This window comes from Vicia villosa, linkage group LG1, assembly GCF_029867415.1.
Source record: "Vicia villosa cultivar HV-30 ecotype Madison, WI linkage group LG1, Vvil1.0, whole genome shotgun sequence".
NCBI classification, from domain to species: domain Eukaryota; kingdom Viridiplantae; phylum Streptophyta; class Magnoliopsida; order Fabales; family Fabaceae; genus Vicia; species Vicia villosa.
This window is the reverse complement of record NC_081180.1, coordinates 127,608,737-127,616,353: the sequence shown is the minus strand read 5'-3', so window position 1 is coordinate 127,616,353 and position 7,617 is coordinate 127,608,737.

The window sequence follows — 7,617 nt, the reverse complement described above, 5'->3', positions numbered from 1 at the left end:
GTGGCATGGTTTGGCTGGCTGGTCAACATTTCAACTCATTTTCTCTCAATTATCATTGGTCCATGCAGGATATGGTGGGCCCAGTCTGACTTTGGTCACCACACAAATCCAATGATTCTCTCTTTCCAAGACTATCATGTGACCTACAATCTGAGCCACTAGATTAATCTAACAACACATCCAACGCGCCAAAACACACAACCACACCATGCTCCCTCAGAATAGCACCACACCAGATTACATATATTAAATATTTTCTATTTTGTTTTATTTTCTTTGAAAAATTAATTTAAAATAATTTCAAAAATCAAAAAAATATAATAAAAATATTTTTAGGTTGATAAAATATTGTTTTAATTTTTGACATAAAAATATTTTATTTTTCTTAGTAATTAAAATATTTTGTTTAATTAATCAATATATCTTCAAATATTTCATTTTAAATATTTTTAAACCATCAAAAAATCAGAAAAAAATATTTTCTTTTTATTAAATTAAGTTTATATATTGTAAGCTAATCTTGTACATATTTAGAATATTTTTCTCTTCAAGTTTAATATATATGTATAATTATTTGCATAATTATATGTTAATTAACTTAACAATTTTCAAAACAACTTCAAAAAATCCTAAAAAAATTAGTTTTACTTTAAAATTAATTAACAAGCAATATGAACATATTTTAGACTTAATTTTTAGGTTTAAATTTTATTTCTACCTTTTCTCATTTTAATTAAATTAATTATGCATTAATTCTAATTAAAATCAACCATACAAAAAATCCAAAAATATTTCTTTTATCTTATTGCAATTTAAATTCCTATATAAAGTGTATAGGTTGTCAAAATCATGTAAATAGTGTAGTTTACATTTCCCGCACAATCAATGTAATAGCGTAGATTTACTTTCCGCATTTTACATTGCCGCACTTTAAATTTCTGTATATATAAAACTGTGTGAATGCCAAAGATAATAACTGAAGCGTTAGGTCACTAACTTCAAAGATAAAAATATTTGAATCAAAACACAATCACACTTACACCTCTTAGGGTAATCCCTCTGTTACTCTTTTCCAAAATCAAAATTCTACTGTTTCAAATACAAATCCAAACTTTTGCTTACATCCGGTCAAAGGAGATTTTTCTAAAAGAAATAGGAAAGGACCTTATAAACTTAGGGTAGATCTCCTAATTGCTTGCTCAAATCAAATCAAAACAAAAAATGTCTCATATATCATTGTTTTTGAAAATAAAACTTTCAAAAAAGACAATACTTGGTATATATCCAAACAAGGATCATTGCGAAGTTAAAGCTCTTTTTTCAAAACATCTTTCGAAAGATAAGACATTTTGTATACATCCGCACAAGGATCATTACAAAGTCAATTTACAAAACGAATTTTAAAACCACATACAAGCATTTCAAGGCAAGACAAAATGATTCAAACAAGTGAGCTAAGCAATTAAGAGCCCATGGATAACCATGGATACAAAGGGGTGCTAATACCATCCCTTTGTATAACCTACCCCCTTACCCAAAATCTCTTAAAGGTCTTTTTCTGTTTCTTTTATAAATCTTTCCTTAATTGGATAAAATAAAAGTCGGTGGCGACTCTCTGATTTTCAAAACTCAAAAACAAAAGAAGAGTCAGTTCGTATCTCTCACGAGATAGAAAAAACCGAGTGCATTACAGTATCCCTACTATTGCCTTTGTAGCTGTCATACCCCAAATTTGTCCTACCCTGTTTATCTGGCTCACGTTCATGTGCATATCCTATTTAGGTCATAATCTCATACATTCATTTATTTCATAATCACTGCTCAAAATTGACAAGAAAAGAATTCTACTGAAGGATATTCCTGATTAAAGAGGTGGATCTGAGGTCTGATTGTGTGGTATCATCCCCATTGAAATTCTCTTGGAATTAGGACTTTACAATCTTCAACTCGAGGCATTGATTGGAGAATGTAGGCTTGAAGTTCACTCAGTCTTTCCAAATCAGGGTTTTTGACCAAAGGCAACAACAGTTGACTTTTTGGTCAACATTTAATCAGGAGATAATTTTATAGTGTGAGATGGAATGAGGCTCATGTGAAGGTGTGCAATTGATTTTCTTTGGTTGATGAATGATTTGAAGTGGAATCGGAGATTGATTAATCAGAAAATCCATCTAAAGCTGAAAAAGTCAAATAGTCAACTTTTTGGTCAAAATCAGGGTCAACTCTCAAATATTGACTTTTGGTGGAGAATTAGTCAAGAAAGTCAAACAAAAATAAATAAAATTAAGAAATTATCAAAACTTACCAAATATGGAAGTTAGTTGAAATGGGAAGTTACCATAAAAGGAAACTTTGGAGACTTAGAAATTTTCTGAGGTTTTATACAATGGCTGGCCATCTCAATTCACCTCCAGATTACACGTGTTAAACAATAAACTTTCGAGACACACTCAACATCAAAGCTGCTCATCTCATAGAGATGAACAACTTTGTAGTTGAAAGTTTCTTCAATTGAGCCATGGATCAACAGTTATAAAGGTGCAGAGTTGGTAAATAATCACTGACGCAAGTCATGGTGCTGGGCAAAAGCTAGGGCACACGCATGCATTTCATCAAGCATGTGGTGTGCCATTTTCAAATCAATTTGTGGGAAGCTACAAGCTTCTAATTGATCCAAGTTCTGTATTAATCTCCTCTCCTCCATGTCCTCTTTCAAATGGTACAAGAATTAAATCTTTTGGTTGAGTTTGGAACAAGATACAAGGCTCCAAAGTCACACCCTTGCGAAGTTGCATGTCGACCAAGATGTTAGAACAAGATTTGTTCTGATCAATATTCTTAGTTTTGATGATAACAAGGATATGAATTTTGTGTGAGATAATGTGGTACTCTAATACATTGCAATTTCCCTTTCAGGAAATATATAAAGAGTATGCACAAATCAGCGCTCAGAAGCTTTGTCTCAGAAGGTTCAGCATGCAACATCAGAACATGGTCTGGCAAGACATCAGAAGATGGTCAAGGCAGAATCAGAACATGGGTCTTTGGAAGCATCAGAAGAACTTGAGGTCAGAAGCAGAAGCACTGAAGTTCTCATGGTATCACGCTCAGAAGCACTTCAAGGTCAGAAGACAAGAAGATGTTATGCACCAAGCTGTTTGACTCTGATGATATTCAAATATTATATTCAAACATCAGATCAGAAGAAAGTACAGGTGGCAGGCTACGCTGACTGACAAAAGGAACGTTGGAAGCTATTAAAGGCAACGTCAGTAGACACAGCGTGAACAAGGCTCGAGGTAGTTGACAAAAGCGTGAAACATTAAATGCAAAGCTGTACGGAACACGCAAAGCATTAAATGCACTCAACGGTCATCTTCTCAAACGCCTATAAATATGAAGTTCTGATGAGAAGCAAGGTGAACGACTCTGAACCAAATTCTGTGAATATTAACTTGCTGAAACGCTGCTCAATTCAAAGCTCAGAAACTTCATCTTCATCAAAGCTCACTACATTGCTGTTGTAATATATTAGTGAGATTAAGCTTAAACGTTAAGAGAAATATCACTGTTGTGATTATAGCTTTTAAGAAGCATTGTAAAACTCTTATTTGATTACATTAAGTTGTAAGTAACTAGAGTGATCAAGTGTTGATCAGGATACTCTAGGAAGTCTTAGCTTGTGTCTAAGCAGTTGTAATTAGAGTGATCACGTGGTGGTCAGGATACTCTAAGAAAGTCTTAGCTTGTGTCTAAGCATTTGTTCCTGGAGTGATCAGGTTGTGATCAGGATACTCTGGAAGACTTAGTCGCGGACTAAGTGGAAAACCATTGTAATTTGTTGCGATTAGTGGATTAAATCCTCAGGTGAGGTAAATCACTCCGTGGGGGTGGACTGGAGTAGTTTAGTTAACAACGAACCAGGATAAAAATAACTGTGCATATTGTTTTTATCGTTCAAGTTTTTAGACTACACTTATTCAAACCCCCCCTTTCTAAGTGTTTTTCTATCCTTCAATTGGCATCAGAGCGCCGGTTCTAAGGTGCAAGCACTTAACCGTGTTTAGAAAAGATTCAGGAAGAGAAAAACGCTTCAGTAAAAGATGGCTGGTGAAATTCCAACAAATTCAACTCCATCTACATCTGGCTCTGCTGGGCGATACAATGGTAACAATGGTTATAGTAGACCACCAATATTCGATGGTGAAAACTTTGAATATTGGAAAGATAAACTGGAAAGTTGCTTTCTCGGTCTGGATGCCGATCTATGGGATCTTCTATTGGATGGTTACAAACATCCTGTTAAAGCTACTGGTGTAAGGCTCACGAGAAGCGAAATGACTGATGATCAAAAGAAAGATTTCAAGAATCATCACAAATGCAGGACTGTTTTGCTGAATGCTATCTCTCATGCTGAGTATGAGAAGATATCTAACAGGGAAACGGCCCATGACATATATGAGTCCTTGAAGATGACTCATGAAGGAAATGCTCATGTCAAGGAGACTAAAGCTCTTGCTCTAATCCAGAAGTATGAAGCCTTCAAGATGGAGGATGATGAAGACATTGAAAAGATGTTTTCAAGATTTCAAACTCTGACTGCTGGATTGAGAGTTCTCGACAAAGGCTACACCAAGGCTGACCATGTAAAGAAGATCATCAGAAGCTTACCCAGAAGATGGGGTCCAATGGTGACTGCATTCAAGATTGCCAAGAATCTGAATGAAGTTTCTTTGGAAGAGCTTATCAGTGCCTTGAGAAGCCATGAAATTGAGCTGGACGCAAACGAGCCTCAGAAGAAAGGTAAGTCTGTTGCATTAAAATCTAATATTAAAAAATGCACTAACGCTTTTCAGGCTAGAGAAGAAGATCCTGAAGAATCAGAATCTGAAGAAGAAGATGAACTGTCCATGATCTCCAGAAGGGTAAACCAACTCTAGAAGAGCAAGCAAAGGAAGTTCAGAAGCTTCAGAAGTTCAAAGAGATTTGAACGTGGAGAATCTTCTGGTGACAGAAGATCTGACAAGAAGAAGGCTGTCTGCTATGAGTGCAATGAGCCTAGACATTACAAGAATGAGTGTCCGAAACTTCAGAAGGAGAATCCCAAGAAGAAGTTTCATAAGAAGAAAGGTCTTATGGCAACATGGGATGATTCTGAATCAGAATCAGGATCAGACTCTGAAGGAGAGCAGGCAAACTTTGCGCTGATGGCGACAGAAGATGATGGATCAGAATCTACATCAGAATCAGATTCTGAAGAGGTATTTTCTGAACTATCTAGAGAAGAGTTAGTTTCCAGTCTAACAGAGCTTCTTGAATTAAAAGCTCATCTTAGTATCAAATACAAAAAGCTGAAAAAGCAATTTGAATTTGAAACTAAGAAGCTTGAGTTGGAAAATTCTGAATTAAAAGAAAAAGTTTTAAAATTATCCAATAATGTTGGATCTCCTTCTGATTCAGAAAAATCCACTCCCAGTCTGAATCATATTCTGAAAGAATATGATTTAAGTTTCAGGAAGTTCTTATCTAGAAGTATTGGCAGAAGTCAGCTAGCTTCTATGATATATGCTATGTCTGGAAACAAGAGAGTTGGCATTGGTTATGAGGGTGAAATCCCATACAAGCTTGAATCTGTGGATGATATGAAAATGTCATACAAGCCTCTGTATAACCAATTTAAATTTAGCCACTCCCATGATATTAAGCACACATCACATGCACAAAGTTTTCACATAACACACACCAAGAAGCATGTGACACAACCTAAGAAATATCATGAAACTCAAAATAAGAAATATCATGCTGTTCCTCCTGTTAAATATTTTGCTAAACCCAAGTTCAATCAGAACTTGAGGAGAACTAACAAGAAAGGACCCAAGAAATTGTGGGTACCTAAGGAAAAGATTATTCCTATTGCAGATATCTTTGGCGGCAAAGAGGACAGAAAGCAAAATGTCATGGTACCTGGACTCTGGGTGCTCGCGACACATGACGGGAAGAAGGTCTACATTCCAAGACCTGGTGCTTAAACCAGGTGGAGAAGTCAAGTTTGGAGGAGATCAGAAGGGCAAAATCATTGGCTCTGGAACCATAAGTCTTGGTAACTCTCCTTCCATAACTAATGTACTTCTTGTTGAAGGATTAGCTCATAACTTATTATCCATAAGTCAATTAAGTGACAATGGTTATGACATAATCTTCAATCAAAAGTCTTGCAAGGCTGTAAGTCAGAAGGATGGCTCAATCCTATTTACAGGCAAGAGGAAGAACAACATTTATAAGATTGATCTTTCTGATCTTGAGAAGCAGAAGGTGACTTGTCTTATGTCTGTTTCTGAAGAGCAATGGGTCTGGCACAGAAGATTAGGACATGCTAGTTTGAGAAAGATTTCTCAGATTAACAAACTAAATCTAGTCAGAGGACTCCCAAATCTGAAATACAAATCAGATGCTCTTTGTGAAGCATGTCAGAAGGGCAAGTTCTCCAGACCTGCATTCAAGTCTAAGAATGTTGTTTCTACCTCAAGGTCGTTAGAACTCTTGCACATTGATCTGTTTGGCCCAGTCAAAACAACATCTGTCAGAGGGAAGAAATATGGATTAGTCATCGTTGATGATTATAGCCGCTGGACATGGGTAAAGTTCTTGAAACACAAGGATGAGTCTCATTCAGTGTTCTTTGAATTCTGCACTCAGATCCAATCTGAGAAAGAGTGTAAAATCATAAAGGTCAGAAGTGATCATGGTGGCGAATTTGAGAACAGATTCTTTGAGAAGTTCTTCAAAGAAAATGGTATTGCCCATGATTTCTCTTGTCCTAGAACTCCACAGCAAAATGGAGTTGTAGAGCGAAAGAATAGGACTCTACAAGAAATGGCCAGAACCATGATCAATGAAACCAATATGGCTAAGCATTTCTGGGCAGAAGCAATAAACACTGCGTGCTATATTCAGAATAGAATCTCTATAAGACCTATTCTAAATAAGACTCCTTATGAATTGTGGAAGAACAGAAAGCCCAACATTTCATATTTCCATCCTTTTGGATGTGTATGTTTTATTCTGAATACTAAAGATCATCTTGGTAAGTTTGATTCCAAAGCACAAAAATGTTTCCTTCTTGGATATTCTGAACGCTCTAAAGGCTACAGAGTATACAATACTGAAACATTGATTGTAGAAGAATCAATCAATATCAGGTTTGATGATAAGCTTGGTCTTGAAAAACCAAAGCAGTTGGAGAATTTTGCAGATTTTGATATTGATATATCAGAAGCAGTAGAACCTAGAAGCAAAGCTGCAGAAGCTGGCAGTCTCAGAAGCAATGGATCAGAAGATCAAGTTGCTGCATCTTTAGAGAATCTGAGAATTTCTGAAGAACCTACAGTCAGAAGATCACCTAGACTTGCTTCAGCTCATTCAGAAGATGTAATCCTTGGGAGGAAAGATGATCCCATCAGAACAAGGTCATTCCTTAAGAACAATGCAGAATGTCAATTAGGTCTTGTTTCTTTGATCGAGCCAACTTCTGTTGATCAAGCTCTAGAAGATCCAGACTGGATAATTGCCATGCAAGAAGAACTAAATCAGTTTACAAGGAATGATGTATGGGACTTG